This window comes from the organism of the source record quoted next, unplaced genomic scaffold, assembly GCF_019419815.1.
Source record: "Pyrus x bretschneideri cultivar Hongxiangsu unplaced genomic scaffold, Pyrus_bretschneideri_v1 Contig34, whole genome shotgun sequence".
NCBI classification, from domain to species: domain Eukaryota; kingdom Viridiplantae; phylum Streptophyta; class Magnoliopsida; order Rosales; family Rosaceae; genus Pyrus; species Pyrus x bretschneideri.
In genome coordinates, this window is record NW_025999657.1 from 690,361 (window position 1) to 709,386 (window position 19,026).

Here is a 19,026-nt window from a genome sequence, read left to right on the forward strand (position 1 = left end):
GGTAGAACAATTGTTGAAGTCGGCGACACAACGGGTGAATACGAGTCTCAGATAATTTACACACACCGATTCTTTGGACAAGCTTTTGAAAAGTAGACTTGGGCAACGACTTGGTAAAGAGATGGGCCAGGTTGTCTTGGGAACGGATTTACTTAACTTCAATGTTCTGATGCTGTTGTTGTTGATGAGAATAAAAGAACTTCGGTGTTAAGTGCTTGGTGGTGTCTCCCTTAATGTATCCCTTCTTTAACTACTTGGTACACGATGCATTGTCTTCAAAGATCGTCATAGGAAGGTTAATGATGGAAGTAAGACCATTAGTGCTTTTAATATGTTCCATAACTGCTCTTAACCAAAAGCACTCACGCGATGCTTCATGCAGGGCGAGAATCTCAGCATGCTTCAAAGAAGTCGCAATTAGCGTTTGCTTGGTAGACCTCTAAGATATAGCGGTGTCTCCAATGGTAAAGACATAGCTCGTTTGCCTTATGTGAGTCAGACAGATATCCAGCATATGCGTAACCAACAAGGAGGGAATCAACCCCGAGAAACGAGGGGGGCACCTCTTGAGGATTCGTGGGTGTAGAACAAGCCCAAATCCGTCTTACCCTTGAGGTAACAGAAAATGTCTTTAACACCATTCTAGTGTCTACGTGTGGACGCATTGCTGTATCTAGCCAAAAGATTAACAGCAAAGGAGATGTCATGTCTAGTGCATTAAGCCAAGTACAATAAAGCCCCAATTGCACTTAGGTATGGAACTTTAGGCTCCAAAATATCTTCCTCATCCTCCTTTGGACGGAAGGGATCTCGTTTAGCATCTAGAGTCCGAACAACCATATGAGTACTCGAAGGCTTCGCTTTATCCTCATTAAAACATCGCAACACCTTTTGGGTGTAGTTCGATTGATGTACTAGGATTCTATCTGAACAATGCTCAATCTCTAGGCCGAGGCAATATCGAGTTTTCCCAAGATCTTTCATCTCAAATTCCTATTTCAAGTGAACGACAATTTCCTCAAGCTCTATGAGAGTTCCAATAAGGTTCATGTCATCGACATAAATTGCAACGATCGTAAATATGGAATGTGACTTCTTTATGAACACGCATGGGCATAATTTGTTGTTCACAAAACCTTGACTTGTTAAATATTCACTCAGATGGTTATACCACATCCGCCCGGATTGTTTCAATCTGTATAGTGATCTTCTCAATCTAACAGAGAGAGTGTTCTATGGTCTAGAACTATTTGAACCAGTTAATGGAAGTCCTTTTGGAACTTTTATGTAGATTTCCGTAACTAGATTCCCATAGAGATATGTGGTTACCACGTCTATAAGTTGCATATTCAATTTTTCGGAAACTACCAAACTAAATAAGTAACAGAACATTATGACGTCCATTAGGAATACGTCTCCTCGTAATCAATCCCAGGGCGCTGAGAGAAGCCTTGCGCTACGAGGCGTGCTTTGTATCGTACTATTTCATTATTCTCATTACGCTTCCTCACATAAATCCATTTGTAGCCCACTGGCTTCACATGTGGTAGAGTATGAGCTATAGGTCCAAACACCTTATGTTTCGCAAGCAAATCGAGTTCGACCTGGATTGGTTGTTTCCAGTTTGACCAATTTGTTTTACGTCGGCATTCATCAACAAAACGTGGTTTAATGTCATCGCTAAGCATGATGTTAGTAGCTACTGTGTACGCAAATGCATCATTGACGATGATCTCATTCGGATTCCAAACCTTATCCAATATTACGTTGTGGACCGAAATTTCGCGATTCTAGGGAGGTCGGGTTGTCTGATATCACTGTAATCTAGAATAACCTCATGCATTGGAACAGATGAGTGAGCAATGGTCGGATTCAAGCTAGGGTCACTAGTTGGTGCCATTTTCCTCTTCTAGGGTTATGAATCCTTTGAACCAAGGGGTCTGCCATGCTTCAGGGTCGAAGCAGATGATTGCTAAACACCAATGTACCGGGCTACGTGGAAGGTATGGCCTCCCCACCTTCGGGGACGGTTCGGCTTTCCCAGGCAGGATTAAGACGTACGCAGGGTACATCTATCATTGTAGGTGCGTTTGCAGCAGGTATATGTGATCTTGTCACCTTAGCTAGATCAGTAAAAACATTTGGCATGCTTTGAGCAATGCTCTGAAGATCTATAATTCGTCGCACCTTAGTTTCAGACTGGGCAGTGCGGGGATCTAAATGAGACATAGTGGGAGTATACCATGATAATTCGCGGCGTTCTCCAGGGACGTTAGCATGCTTATCTCCCCTTAACGACAGGAAGACTGTTTCATCAAAGTGACAATCCGCAAAATGTGTGGTAAAAAGATCCACTGTCAAGGGCTCTAAGTAGCGAATAATTGATGGCGAATCATAATCAATTGTAATGGTGAATGAGGTTGGGTAACGGTGGACCTCAGGCAAACCATTATAGCTATGTGCAATATTGCATAGCCCCAGGCAGATACCGACAGTTTGGTTCGCATAACCAAAGTCAAAGCTATCAATTGAAGGCGCTTTATGAAAGCTTCTGCAATGCCGTTTTGGGTGTGAACATGGAGTACAGGATGTTCGATTTCAATCCCTATTGACATGCAATAATTGTAAAAAATCTGTGACGTAAACTCTTAAGCATTATCCAGTCGAATCGACTTAATCGGATAATCAGGGTGGTGAGCCCTTAGCTTAATAATTTGTGCTAAGAGTTTCGCAAATATAGCGTTGTGTGTGGACAACATGCAAACATGTGACCATCGTGTCGATGCATCAACCAACATCATAAAGTATCGAAATGGTTTGCATGTTGGATGGATAGGTCCACAAATATCTCCTTGAATCATCTGAAGAAACTTAGGAGGGTTGTGAATGATCTTTATAATCAAGGGTTGAGTATTCAACTTCCCCAAAGAACACGCTTTGCATGGCGGGAATCCAACGTAGAGAGGTAAATGATGCCTATGTGATGATTTAAGGATATGGCGCATCATGTCATGTTTGGGATGTCCCATATGGTCATGCCAAAGTAGCAAAGTGCTCTGGAAATCAAGCACAAGGCCGGCCACATGGTGGGCTTCTATGTCGTGAATGGTTGTGTTGTACAACTTACTCAGCAGACGTTCAAACTTCTCGTGAATACGCTTCTAGCCATATTCGTACAAAATGATACAAAGAAATTTAGAACCATTATCTTCAGTGGTTTCAATATGATATTGATTATTTGAATATCTCTAAAACTAAGCAACGTTCTTCCGGAACATGGAGAATAGAAGGTCTTTTTAATGGTACCATTGGACAACATGATACGGGCATTTCCGTATCATTCAATCAAATTGGATGGGCTTGAGAAAGTTGTCAGAGGTGCTTTCTTAGGTACAAAGTTAGTAAAATAGTGTCGCTCACGCAATATGGTGTGTGTGGTAGCACTATCAGCCAGACAACTAACTTCCCCACTAAACATACGTAGAAATAAATTGATTGAATTGGTCACATGCATAAATATAATTCCATTCATTCAATTAATCAATTTCAGAAATAATATCCATAAAATAACAATCCATAATTTAAAACAAACCAAAACCAAACAAATTATTCCAAATACTTAGAAAAATTGTCCAAAATTAAACCATAAACGTAAAAATTAGGGGGGGTCCAGCCACTAGGGTTAAAACACCCTAAAACATGTCTAAAATTTATTCGTCCATAGAAGCTGATGCTTCCTGAAAATCTGATATCTCTATGGATGTAGTAGCATCTTCTAGATGTTTCGCATGTGCAAAGTTAGACTCACGATGGGAATGATACTTGACAATAGCCTCGGGGGTAGCTCTGCATATGTGTGACCAATGATCATTTGATCTACAGTGATAGTACATGTCCATTTCAGTAGAAGCCGATTGAACGGTAGCTTTTCCCTTGTTCTTAAAGTTTGGGGCCTTAGGTGCAAGGGGTTGGCGCTTTTGGGTCACATTTCCTCCCTTGGGTTGGCTTTGATTCTGCTGACATTGGGCCCTTGGTAGGGCTTGCCGCCCATTGCCATGGCCACGACGATTTTTGCGTCATTTGTGGCTGCTAGGATTGGCCGCATGTACTTCAGGCGCGGCGTTCGAGCCAGTCAGTTAAGCTTGATGATTTTTCATCAAAAGCTGGTTCTGCTTTTTAGCGAGAAGTAAAACAGAGATGAAATTTGAAAATTTGGTAAACTTCTGTGCCCTATATTGTTGCTGCAGGACAATATTGATGGCATGGAAAGTCAAATAAGTCTTTTTCAAGAGATCTGATTTGGTTAATTCCACTTTACAGAACTTTAGAAGTGATCGGATTCTACAAACTTCAGAGTTGTATTCATTCACAGACTTAAAGTCTTAGAAGCGAAGATGCTGCTAGTTGTGTCTTGCTTCAGGCAAGTAAATGTTTTTCTGGTGATCGAAATGGTGGGCCAAAGTAAGCCAGAAGGTACATGGGTCCTCCTTAGCGAGGCACTCGGTTTGCAGAGCATCATGGATGTGTCTTCAAATGAAGATCATTGCAGTAACTTTCTAAGCTTCATCGACATGTGTGTTGTTGGTAGGTGCCTCGATGGTGGCTCTAATACCATTTACAGTAAGATGGAGCTTCACATCTTGAACCCACTTTAGGTAGTTTCTTCTAGATACCTCTAGAGCGGTGAAATCGAGCTTGTTCAAGTTCGACATGTCCCTAAAATGAAGGGTACAACAAAAATGTGGTTAGTCATATAGTTATCCATAGATATACATCGTAGAACATTCGGGTTCTATAGACATGTATTGGTTTAATTTATGCATAAAAGCTCCAAGTTTCATGTGGTAAGTTTTGAATGAAAACTTCGGGTTTTGAAGGCACTAAATATGAAACTACATGTTCAATTTAATTTTATGAACGATTAGTTCATAAAGGAGAGGTTCTTGCAAGAACTCATAATGCAATATGCTGATTTAAGTGTAGTTGATTTGAGTTGCTTCGAGAACTTAAGTGTGAGAGCTTCGGGACTACGAAAGGATGTGAAAGATTCCAAGTATAAAAATAAATTATCGAATTGTTAATGTCCAAAAGTGATATTCATGTTAATAATTTTGGATTAATTATCATATTAATGGACTGCAGGTCACTTTTTATTAATTTAATAGATCGCGACCAAACGGGGTTGATCGTGCAAGCAAAATAATGACAAACGAGTCATATTAGCTTCGGTTGGTGATAAACCAAGTGATAATTAAATTAGAATTAATTAGTATAAACCAAAACGCCCCAAAATTCTTTTTAGACATGATTTATAATGCGGGAATGCCAAACATTGGCATCGAGTTGAAAAAAGACAAGGGAGTGGGCCCTACAGATTCAGCTGCAGGTAGATTGGGTCACAAAAGGGTTGCATGCCTTGGGCCTTATGGTCTGGGGAGCCCTGCAGCCTTGGACACAGATGTAGGCCCAACAAGAACTTGGCCGTGGGTTGGTCTAGGAAGCCCAGCCGAAGCTAGGTTCAGGTCGGGGTAAGCCAAGCCCAGTAGCAAAAGCTGTGGGTAAGTAGGCTGAACGCTATGGCAAGCCCAGTTAGTTATGGGCTGTTGCGGGCAGGCCAAATCATGGGACAAATAAAAGCCCAGCAGTACTGGGCTGTTGGAGTTGGGCCAAAGACTTCGCGGGACAATAGGGTAAGAAGGTTGCATGTTTTCTTGGTTGGGCTAAAGGACATCATGCCCATTAAGCTTATCAGGCTAAAGGCTTGGGGTGTCCAAGTCAGCGCATCAAAGCCCAAAAAGCTGCTGCCGTATGGTCCAAGGTGTCAAAACGACACCGTTCCATGATATGTTCCATGCAGTTGGGCTTCAGGCTAGCGGCGGTGGTTTGACGACCGTGCCGCATGTTTTCCCAATTTTTTTTTTTCTTTGACATAACTAGGGTTTAAAAACCCTAAATTGCTTCTAATTTATTTATATGCTTTGACTCACAAATTCCATATAGCAATATAATTGCGTAATGCATGAAACATATATATATATATATATATATATTATATGTAGACAAATATATGAAACATATGCAATATGTATATGGAAGGAAAATATAAACGTAGAAGGGTTCACGCATCATGGGGAATGTTTTCATGCTTCGTGGATGTTTCAAATATCTTCCTTTATTTTAAGCGTACCTAATTGGCAGAAAAAAAAAAAGAGCCTTTGAATTTTTGTAAAAGAAAGCCTCCTCCTATGATCCTTTAGTTCCTTAGTTTCTGGCAAAAACGTGCTGATAACATGTTGTATGCCTATTTAACTGAGCTAACGTGTTGTAGCCTATTTAATTGAGTTATTCTAGGGGAATAAAGAGGGGAGGCTGGCGGCAACAAGAAAGAGGAGAGAGATTTAATTGTGAGGTGTGTGTTATATCACCCCATTGTGCATTTATTTATAGTAGTAGAATAGGTTAAATCCTTACATTTTTAGGATTACAACTCTAATAGGATACTAACTACTAATGGGAATATAAAAGATATCCCTAGATGCATTATGATTTACACAATCATGTTCCTATTCCAAATATGATTGCAACAATTAGGATAATTTACATAAATTTTATTTTAAAAAAATTTACTAAAAAAAATATTCTAAAATCATTATTTAGTAATCTCTGGTTAAAATTTTAAGCCATAAGGGTTTGAGGAAAAAAAAACAGTTTTTGGGTTATGGTTTAAAATTTTCTAACTTAAATTTTTAAGATTTATTCCCAAGAGTTAGAGATGATCTTAGAATAAATAATATAGAATAAATGATATCGTTTGTTAAAAAAGAATAGTGTGCATATGTGACTTAAATTAATGTTTTTTTACACTATAAAATAAAAGGGTTTATCTTTGACTATTTAGAACTACAAAGTAGTCTAGAAAATAAATAATAAAGATTAACTTTAAGGGATTTTGCACCATTTATTTTTTGGATTATTCAATAGACCTCAAACTTGAGGTGGTAAAGTGTAATTTAACCTTTCTTTTATGTTGTAGGCCTATTTAATTGAACTATCTAAAGGTTTAGATAGAGAGAGGTGGCCGACGGCAATTAGAGAGAGGAGAGAGTGATTTAATTGTGAGGTGTGTTTGTATCACCCAATTGTTATTTATAGTAGTAGGATAGGCAAAAACCTTACCCTTTTAGGATTACAACTCTTAATAGGTAATCAACTCCTAATAGGAATATAAGATACATTCCTATATCTACTAGGATTTAAACAATCACATTCCTATTCTAAATATGACTGCAACACTCCCCCTAGAGTGTGTAAATGCTCAACAAACCATCACATCAGATCTTCAGTAGAGAAGGTAGAATAGTTGATGAAGTCATCGGCACAATAGGTGAACGTGAGTTTCAAATTTAAGAAAGTATGCATTTGTAGTAAAACTCACAAAACGTTGCTATGGTAAAACCCAAGGGTATGGGGAAAACCCATAGACTAAGGAGAAAAGTGAGAAGTATGCTTAAAGTCTAAAATGAAAGTTAAACATGACGAAGGTAGTGAACTTAACGGAGTATGATCATCCCAGGATGGATGCCTCGTAAAAACCTTGTCAGGTAGCAAAAACCCAGGGGAAAAATGCACCTAATCGTAGGAAAAAAAGAACATTAAGATCAAGTGAGTATGCTTCTAGATACTCCCCCTGAGTTAGACATAACTTCTAAATAAGAGAACTACAAGGGATTCAACTCAGATAACTTAAGCACACCGATTCTTTGAACGAGCTTCTGAAAAGTAGACTTGGGCAATGACTTGGTGAAGAGATCGGACAGGTTATCCTAGGAACGGATTTGCTTGACTTCAATGTTTTGATGCTGCTGTTGCTGGTGTAAGTAAAAGAACTTTGGCGTTATGTGCTTGGTGTTGTCTCCCTTGATGTATCCTTCTTTTAACTGCTCGATACTTGCTGCATCGTCTTCAAAAAGGATCGTACGAAGGTTAATGATGGAAGTAAGACCACTAGTGCTTCGAATATGTTCCATAACTGCTCTTAGCCAAAAGTACTTACGCGTTGTTTCATGTAAGGCGAGAATCTCAGCATGGTTCGAAGAAGTCACAATTAGTGTTTGCTTGGTAGACCTCCAAGATATAGTGGCGTCTCCAACGGTAAAGACATAACCCGTTTGAGAACGTGGGTTAGACAGATATCCAACATCTGTGTAACCAACAAGGCGGGAATCAATTTGAGAACCATATGGGGCGGCAACACTCGAAGATTCGCAGGTATAGAACAAGCCCAAATCCGTCGTACCCTTGAGGTCGCGGAAAATGTCTTTAACACCATTCCAATGCCTGCGTGTGAGCACATTGCTGTATCTTGCCAAAAGATTAACATCGAATGAGATGTTAGGTCTAGTGCATTGAGCCAAGTACAATAAAGCCCCAATTGTAATGCATGAAATATATATATATATATATTGACAAATATATGAACATATACAATATATATATATATATATATATCGTAAGGAAAATATAAATATAGAGGGGTTCTTGCATCATGGGGAATGTTTTCATGCTTTGTGGACATGTCAAATATCTTCCTTTATTTTAAGCGTACCTGATTAGCAGACAACAAATATAAGCCTTTGAATTTTGTGGAAGATAACCTCTTCCTACGATTCATCAATTCCTCAGCTTCTGGCAAGAGCGTGCTGATAACGTGTTGTAGGCCTATTTAATTGAACTAACTAAGGGTTTAGAGAGAGATGGGGGGCCAACAACAATTAGAGAGATGAGATAGTGATTTAATTGTGTGGTGTGTTTGTATCACCCAATTGTGCCTTTATTTGTAGTAGTAGGATAGGCAAAAACCTTACCCTTTTAGGATAACAACTCTTAATAGGTAATCAACTCCTAATAGGAATATAAGATACATTCCTATATCTACTAGGATTTACACAATCACATTCCTATTCTAAATATGACTGCAACATTTTATAGTATTTTTGTGAATTTGATTTGATTTTTTTTTTTAATTGCATGTCCCGGTTTATAGCCAGCGAATGAGGCCAAACAAATCGCCCATCCCAATCTCACTTTCTCTCAGAGACTCACATGCTCCCCTTGTTTTTCTTTTCACGTTTTTTATGAGTATTCACGCTTTAATTAGGGCCTCAATAATTTAGTTACATGATTAGGGAAAATTAAAGTATTAAATAAAATAAAAAATCAAAAGGGAAGATCCGAGGTCAATCTAATTACCTGTTGCCAACCACCATAGAGTAGCTTAGTGGTTGGAGACGAATTTCAAACTTGTATTTCACATGAAACGTCCTGGATTCGATCTCTGACATTGGTGAATCACACGATGGTGGTCAGGGAGAGGTTGAAATGTCTCTATGAGTCTTCCCACCCCCAGAATGGTGGACTGCCGTGGACGAAACCACCATCTGATCCCCTTTTTGAAAAAAAAAAAAAAATTACTTCTTGCCGAGAAAAACCTTGTAAAGATAACTACTTACTCATTGTTTCTGGTTATGGGAAATCCTGAACACATTCAAAATGAACACCATGTTTCTACATTATAAGATAATTCTTTAATTTAAAAACATATGATCGTCAGATTCAATTTAGTGTATTTTTGTCAAATCGTATTTATCTATTTTCTACGCTACAAATGACTATTTTAATAGTTAAATTTGTCTAATTTTTTGCAATGATGATATATGTATGATGAGTATAAATATAGACAGTTATACGTTATATAGCAGCCCTACAAAGTGGGGCGTCAAAATATGAGTGGCTTTCTTGATCCTAATCATATATATATATATATATATGTGTGTGTGTGTGTGTGTGTAATATTATAATAGTAAAAATGTTGTAAAATGGGCAGTGTGTGTAGTGGAATAAATGAAACAAGTCACAAATTTTATGAGGTTCCTCTACAGTCAGTGTGACTGGAGTACATCCTCAAGGCAGCAATAGTGCTTTCATTATAATTTGGAATAATAAGAGTGCAAGGATAACTATCACTATTCTCTCCTCGTCCTCTTTTTTTTCTTTCCTCTTTCTTCTTTCATAATCTCTTCCGTGAACTTATCACTTTGATGTTGTGTGGGGTTTGTATTTATATAGAAAATATGAGTAGTGTGCAACAAGCTTCAGCACACAATGGAAAGACAACTTGCCTATTATTTAATTCTTTGAGTGGACATCCACTGTTTTACAACACTCCCCTTTGGATGACCACAAGTCTTCAATTGACTCGTTAAAATCTTGATTTGTTTTTGGATGCTCCCCCGATGAGTAGTAGCACATCTGTTGTGCTTGTTGACTTTCCACAAGCTTGGTCTTGAACTGGGCTGGAGCGTCTTTTGGTTTCCTTTAAATATCTAAATTTACTTCATTTATATGAAGCTAAATTTGATTCAAGGGTGGGGAACACTTGATCTTGAATCAGAGTTGTGATTTCTTCAAGGGCCGTCGAGTTTTAATCTTGAATCAAATTGGACCACGAGGAGCTTCACGTGGCAAGTGATCTTCGGCTCTGTCAGGGATGAATCGACACTTGTTTGTTGCGCTTGTTGATTCTCCACAAGCTTCGATGTATCATTTTCACTTACCTTATATGTTCCCCTTGCAAAAGCGGTATTTTCCTTAGTTTTCCCCCATGCAGGTGTGGCACCTTCTCTCACATCATTTGTCCCTGATGCAGGAGTGGTATCTTCTCTGGAAGTATATCAACAGTTGAAGATGACTACTCGAGAGCAATGTTAGGTAAGCAATCAGGGAAGGATTCCAAGCAATCAGTTCTAGATCGGAAGTTTGATTCCAAGTGCCGACTGATTGCTCTCTTTCTTCTTGTCTTGCAGGTAAGAGCAACAACAAAGAAAAAGGACAAGGGAAAGCGTGATATGAGATACCTTTGTTTTCGACCTTGATGATATGAGATGCTTTTGCTCTGGTGTGACTTGTTTGAAAAGGTATTCTCGGAAAGGAAGAAAACTGAGTATCTCAAGATGCTTCGTTGAAAATGCACTCTCAGAGAGGAGGAAGAGTTAGGCATTTTTGCAGGTTTGCCTAGCCATAGACTGTGGAGGTCGACATATATAGGGATTTCTCAATAGCAAGTAGTGGTGCTATTCCTTTACTTTTGTCGGCAACTGTTAGGTAATTGAAACAATAAGATTCACGCGTTTTAACCTTTGTTAGAGATCTTTGACAAAGTTGCAAGTGATATCCAAAAAACTGAGATTGCGTATGAAAAATGCCAAAGAACTTTATTCAAGAAAATATGGCTTTTGAAATTCATAGAGTGGTGCCTCTTCGATTTTTGAACAAGTGGCCTTGTTGCCTCTTCTTTTATATAGGCATTAATTGTGCTCAAAATGTACGCTCGGAAAGCTACTGCCTGTAGAATTTTTCCCTTCTTACACTTCTGAGATTTTATTTGACCTCAGTTTTCCTTCATCATTTCTGAATATGGCTTGCCCATTTGACCTTTGTTTAGATTTGAGTCTCGGGAGGGATACAGACGAGTTGTGTCAGGATAATATATGGCGCATGTGCTTCTTATCTTTTAATGGTTGTCTTACGGTTGGGGACTCTGTGATGAAGAATAACATAACCGCTACAATGGTAGCTATGAATCTTCTCACTCTTAAGGATAACAGAATACTTTCAAAGAAGTCTGATAAACTGGCTGTTCAAGACTCTTTGGCTTTCAGTGTTCAATTTGCGGGTTTTGTATCCAATATGGGCTAACACCTACTTGCTCGAACAAGAGATCAGAGGGCTTAAGCACGAGAATAGAGAGTTACACATGCTTGCAAAGAATTACTCAACGAGCATGAAAAGAAAGCTCAACCAGCTACTGGAATCCAAAAGTCAGATTCAAAGTGATCACCAGAGGTTCGTTGCTAGATTTCGAAGGCATCTGATGCCTTGTCTTTGTGGTGTTTTGCCACGTATTGGGGCGCCACATGATCAATCTCTAGTGCCTTCCCTTTCTGGGGTACTGTAGAGTATTGAGGCTTCACATAAGCAACCTTTATGAATGCTCTATCTTATTTGTTTGTTTTAACTCATATGTATGCACATATCTGTTATTTCTCGGAGATATCAATATATAAGCTTTATTTCATTCAATGTATTATGTTAAATACAGTAAAGCATATACTTCACTAAAATTTGGTACTTCTGGACCAAATATCAATTTATCTTTACCCTCATGAAGATAAATGATCTTTCTTAGTGTCTAAATATTGGTTAATCATTTGAGTATTCAACTCATAATCTTCAATCCATATGGTTCTTTAATATCATAAACATTATGGATAAGATTCGTGTTGACATGTTGTTCAATCTGCAGCTCGAGACAATATTCCTTTCAACACTTTATAATCTTTCTAGACTCTTTAAGAGTCCCAATTTAATAATATCAACTCTTGCAAGAGATTTTAGTATGTTACAACAATACCATAATGATAGTACCTACTAAGGCAATTTATACCATCCATTGGTATTGAGTACATAATTTATGTTTTACCCTTCCGGGGCTTACTTCAAGTAATTTGAATCCTTCAAGGATTTTCTACTGTTCATGACACATTTTCCTTTGGAAGTTATACAAAGCAATTTGCTCCCATGTATACTTGAGGGATTTACTTATGGAGATATGATGTGGGCGACTCACAACCCTTCGTATATAATTCTCCATTTATATGAACTCGTTTACCAGAATATAATTTCAGGTTTCAATTAGTAACCTTGTGTCATATCATATGAGTGTATTTCACTGCATTACAAATGCCCATATGTAACTTCCTTGGTTCAACATCTTTTGGCTATTTGTATTGTATTCAAGTATATAGATCCATATTTCCACATTCTTACAAAATTGTAATGGAATTGCCTTTCTCTATTTTTGGCTAATAATATTTCCTTTTGTCGATGGAAAAAGAACGGGACTCAATATCAACACAGCTCATTGATTAATTTAGTAGCTACCTGTAAAAACCAAAGTTACAATTGGTTATCATCAATCCGTGATCCCATATTCCCATGTGCATGCGCATGCATAAAAGCTTTTCATTTCTTTGGATATCCATTGCCTCTTCAGGGGTATTACACTATCTCTTATAAGATAGTCATAGTTTAGAGAATGGGGATCATAACCTCATCTTGAGCGTTATAGAGCTTGGATTTTAATCTCCACTTCCGGGAGTTGAGTCATTGGAACCTATACATCCATCATGCTTCATGCATAAGACATTTTAATATTCCCATGATCGAAGATTGTCCTTTCTAGAACGTGTATCCATGTGGCGATTGCTATGCTTCCGGCATGCAATAGTTATGCTTCAGGGATGCAATAGTTCAGTAGTGCCATATTTTTATTCTTTCGAAGGACTGAATCTATTGAGTCTAAGGGTCTGCCACGCTTCAGGCGTGCAACAGATAAATCAATTGCTGCCACATTATTTTGTTCAATAGGGACATCAATTCTTGTAGGCACATTTGTAGCAAGTATTGTCATGCCCCGACTCGCGAATAAAGACTATTCACGAGTTAGGGTGTAAGCCATATCTTAACTATAGAAATAAATTCTACAACCAAGATATGGTAAAAATAAAATAAAATTATAACAATTACACCATACATCAACAAAATCTTTCATAAAAATTTATCGAATACGCAGTAGAAATAGAAAAGTACACAAATTAATTCAAAACAAAAACTACTACCAAAAATAATAATTAAATTATAACAATTCTTTCGAATGCATGAAATACATACAGATGAGATGAAGGAATGCACCCAAGCCTGCATGTCCCATACCATGCTTATACCACTTGGCTTCAGATACTTTAGAATATAAGTTAACTCCTGTTCATCCCTTAAATCCAATTTTTGTAATTAAACTCTCAGTTTCCACTTTATTAGACATGCATTTCCCTCGACGCCTAATTGTATATTCAAGCCCTTCCTCCGACTCCTTACATATACAAGATTTCATTATTTTTATAATCAACCAATTTGTATACTCAAGCCCTGCATCCTATGCCTGACATATACAAGATTCATTATTTTATATTCAAGGGAAACTTATTCTATCACATCCAGTCTCGACTCCGCCATAACACGATATTGTCCGCTTTGGGCTTACCATTCCCTCATGGATTTGTTTCTAGGAACTCAGACGAGAACTTCCTAGTGGGTCACCCATCCTAGGATTGTTCTCGCCCGAACTCGCTTAACTTCGGAATTCCGATGGAATCCGAAGCCAGTGAGTTCCCAAAAGGCCTCGTGCTATAGGGAAGGAAGCATGTACATATAAGGTACATCACCCCCTCTTCGTTGGTCGATATGGGATCTTATAATCAACCTCACTTAAGGGGAACCCGGCGTCCTCGCTCGCACATCCTCACTGAACGGCAGAGTGGCTCTGATAACATTTTGTCATATCCCAGCTCGACTCCGCCGTAGCACGATATTGTCCACTTTGGGCTTACCATTCCCTCACGGATTTGTTTATGGGAACTTAGATAAGAACTACCTAGTGGGTCACCCATCATAGGATTGTTCTCGCCCGAACTCGCTTCACTTCGGAGTTCCGATGGAATCCGAAGCCAGTGAGTTCCCACAAGAACTCCTGCTATAGGGAGGGCAGCATATACATATAAGGCACATCACCCCCTTTCCGTTGGTCGATGAAGGATCTTACAAGTATATGTGATTTCATCACTTTCTTTACATCATTAAATGCATCCGGCATTTGATTGGTACATCGTTGCATCGTTCAATTATTCTTACTTCATTTTCTCATTGATTGCTTCGTTCTTTTGGACTGGTCTTTTCTCGTCGTTCTTTTGGAACGGTATTTCTTCCCCTAACAGCAGGAAAATTGTCTTATCAAAATGATAGTCCACAAACCACGCAGTAAACATATCCCTAGTTAAGGGTTCCAAATATTGAATGATAAATGGTGAATCAAATCCAACATAAATTCCCAATATGTGATGATGCCTTATTTTAGTACATTGTGATAGTGCAATAGGCACATATATAACACAACCAAAAACTTGTAAATGTGTAATGTTTGGCTAATGCCCAAACACGAGTTGTACTGAGAAATATTGATGGTTGGTAATAGGTCTCAACCGAACTAATAATGCATAATGTAAAATGACATGTCTCCATGTATAAAACTGGCAATTTCGTTTTCATGAGCAGAGCTCATGTAATCAATTTCATCCGCTTAATAAATGTTTCTACTAAACCATTTTGAGTATGGACATGAGGAACTTCTGGTCCTTATTTAATAGTCTATGGATTAAGACTCTTATGATTTTTATTACAATTAAGTTAAGACACTGCAACACTTCAAACTTACGGTACTCATCAAGGAACTTTATGTCTTGATCTTAAGGATCAAGGGACTTCATGCCTGATCTTTTTTCATGATGGAACTTCAGGTCCAATCATTTTTATATGATGAGGATCAAGAAATTGCAGGTTCTGATCTGATCAAGGAACTTCAGGTCCTGTATATACTTATCGTAACAAAAGAAAAATACAATAAGTAAATTAAAGCAATAGGCGGTAATTCCAGCTAATAGGATTTTTACCACCTGCAAAAGTAGGGATAAAAATACTTAAAAATACTTGCAAGAGAACAAAGTTATTGTAGTATAGTAGCTCAAGTAAGGTCGTTTTCCACAAGGATTGAATGAATAATTTGTGTATAAAACCAACTCTCAATTAATTATTTAAAACAAAGTTTGGAAAATATTGATTTTAGAATTTAATATAATAAAAATGAATTTTAAAATAAAACAATTAAAGAAATTAACTAGAGAACAATTTAAAAGAAAATCAATTTGGCAAAGCCTAGGGTTCCGCCATCCACTTAACAATCCTACGCAATTTTATCAATTACTTATGAATTTCCACACACATGCTTTGAAGGTTAGGTTTTCTTAATGCATATTTTCCTCGTGATGTTCAAGCGAAAATGTATATCTAACATGTAACCCGTCTGTGATGTTCAGATCAAATATAAACATGCAGGACTCATTAAGCTTTGTGAAAACCCTTTGAAAAACCATGCAACCCTTAAGAATGTGATGTTTGCCTTAAGTGAACTTACACTTACTAATCACAAGAAGCCCACTTCAATTTCAGGGTGATGTTCCAACAGAAATTGCATCAAATTACTTGTTTAAAAACCCTAATGGTCGCGAATCATTAAGACAATTAATAGTTTAATGACGATGATTAATAATTCAAAGCAAACATGCTTCCATTCATAAGCAAATTAATAAAATCACATATTCATGCTAAGGCTCAAGGCTTCGTCCTAGCAAAAGAAATAGTTACGAACAATCGTAAAACAAAATATTATTAAGAACATGGAAAGAAAACACCTAGAAAATAAACTTGAATTGTCAAAGGCTTGTGCGTTTCCTCCTCTTTTCCCTTCTAACCCTAACGACTAAAAAGTCTTATTTATACTACTACAAAATAAAACCCTAAAAAGTCTTAGAATAAAACTAGGAAACATAATAAAATAATAAAACAGAAAATAAAAGGTTTCCTATTTAAACTGAAATTCGGACTTCTCAGTAAATTAGACTTTTGACCAACCAAATAAACTCCGATTTGGTCCCAAAAGGTCTCTTTTGAAAGCTGGAGACGCTCCCTACAAATCATCAGAAGGAATCTTCCTCAAAATATGTCATCTTGACCTCCAAAATACCCAAAACGTCCAGAAATGTCAGTTTGGAAAAGCTACGCGCTGGGCCTTTATTTCATCGCCATGGTCAAACAGCTTGGTAGAAAAATCTGGAATTTTGATACAATCATCTTGAAAGACTCACGAACATCATTGGAATCACTCCAAAAATTTATCTGTTTGATCACTTTTTGCTCCAAAGGAAGTCGAATATCCTACATTGAAAATATATAACAAAGTATCAAAATTCTACCAAAATAACTAATATATTAATACTAAGATAATGGTAAAATATATGGTATAATATTGACTCATCACCAACCATAGTAAATAAATTGCATATACGTAAATAAAGCTTGTGACAATGACTTTAATTCAACTCCATTCACATAAATTAAAAACTTAGAGCAATAGACAGTAAAACCATCTATGATAAATAAATTATTTTAAAGTAAATAGAACTTATGGAAATGTTTCATGACAATACTATTCACATAAAACAAAAAGTATCAGATTCTTTTTTTTTTTTTTTTCTTTGACCTTTTTCCACAGTGTGCCGAAGCACCTAAACCTTTATTATTATTATTTTTGCTTTTCTCACATGGTGCCGTGCACCGTTCAAACCTTTATCCCCATTTCCCCCTTTTTATTCTTTTCTGTGCACAATTCCAACACATCAAAGTAGCTATCTAGAGCTTTATGGCTGCTGGCTTTTCTTTGCCCTGAGCAGAAGCCATCCTACATAATTATCTCTCAATTTCTTGTAGGTAAAGGGGAGCTTTGAGGATATTTCAAGCTTAATTCAGACAGAGAGAGAGACTAATAGGGCTTGAAACGTCAAGCTTTATTTCAGAGGATTGCAACACCATCAAAAGACAGTTGCTATGGGCGCCTGGCCAAGTAGTGTAAAACTCAAAGCTAGAATTATCGTGAGTCCTCAAGATTCATTGAGAACGATGCGATCTGGGTTTCCAACTCTGATGAGATTCTTTTGGATCTCTGAAAACCAGTTGTCAGGTATGAGTTTTCTTACTCGTGATGACTACAGGTCATTGTAAATTTAAATTCTCACCGGAATTTGGTGGAGCGCTTCTGGTGTGGTGGGAGAGACGGAAAATGAACATACTTTTTATTATGTGAGATAGCTGACGGAGGTGAGAGGTAGATAGTGCTTCACCTTTCCACTGATATAAGAGTTTCTCGTGCTGACAACGTGTTGTAAAATGGGGGCGATGTGTGCAGTGGAATAAATGAAATAAGACACAAAATATACAAGGTTCCTCTACAGTTAGTGTGACTGGAGTACATCCTCGAAGTAACAGTAGTACTTTCAGTATAATTTGGAATAATAAGAGGACAAAGATGACTATCACTATTCTCTCCTCTCTTCTTCCTCTCTTTTTCTTTCCTCTTTCTTCTTTCACAATCTCTTCCGTGAACTTATCACTTTGGTGTTGTGTGGGGTTTGTATTTATATAGAAAATAGGAGTAATGTGCAGCAAGCTTCAACAGACAATGGAAGGACAACTTGCCCATTATTTAAGGATTTGGATCCTCTCCTGAGCTCAGAAATCTGAGCCTAGGAGAGGATCCAAATCCATTATTTAATTCTTTGAGTGGACATCCACTGTTTTACAAAAAATAAAAAACTAATCTCTTATCTTATCACAAAGTGAAGAACATTTCTCAGATAATCCAATAATTAACTGAAAATCATATGCTATCTGAAATGTAATGATGTTGTGTAAGCCACAATAAACATGTACATGAATTAATAATTGTACTTTCGCGAGTTATTTAATACATCTTGGGCCTGCAGGCCCAAGACCCACCCAGCCCAACCAATGTCCTTTCTTGGGCTTGTCACCTTTCTTAGCCCAGCAGGCCACACACCTATTGAGGACACATGCCTTATGCCTACTTTGTTGAAGAGCTCATAGGAGGGAGATGGCTGGACAAGTCCCATCACCAAATTGCACATATTTATTATCCCATATGATATGAATGTAACTTATAGATTGTGACAGAAAGATTAATAATTATTTTATGTTTTTTATTATCAAGATTTCAGAAACCACTTAAAACCAAACAAAACTCCGTTGAACTTTACAATTTGACGAGTTATTGATTAACGAATTTTCTTTATACATGTCATAATCAAAACTATTTATTTTTTAATCATCATAAATGGCGTGTGTTTGTGTAAAGGGAAATTGAATAAGAGGAAAGAAAATGACAATCGGTCCAAGTGAGTCAAGTGCTTCTTCCTTCTTCTTCTTTAAAAAGAAAAAAAAAAAAGA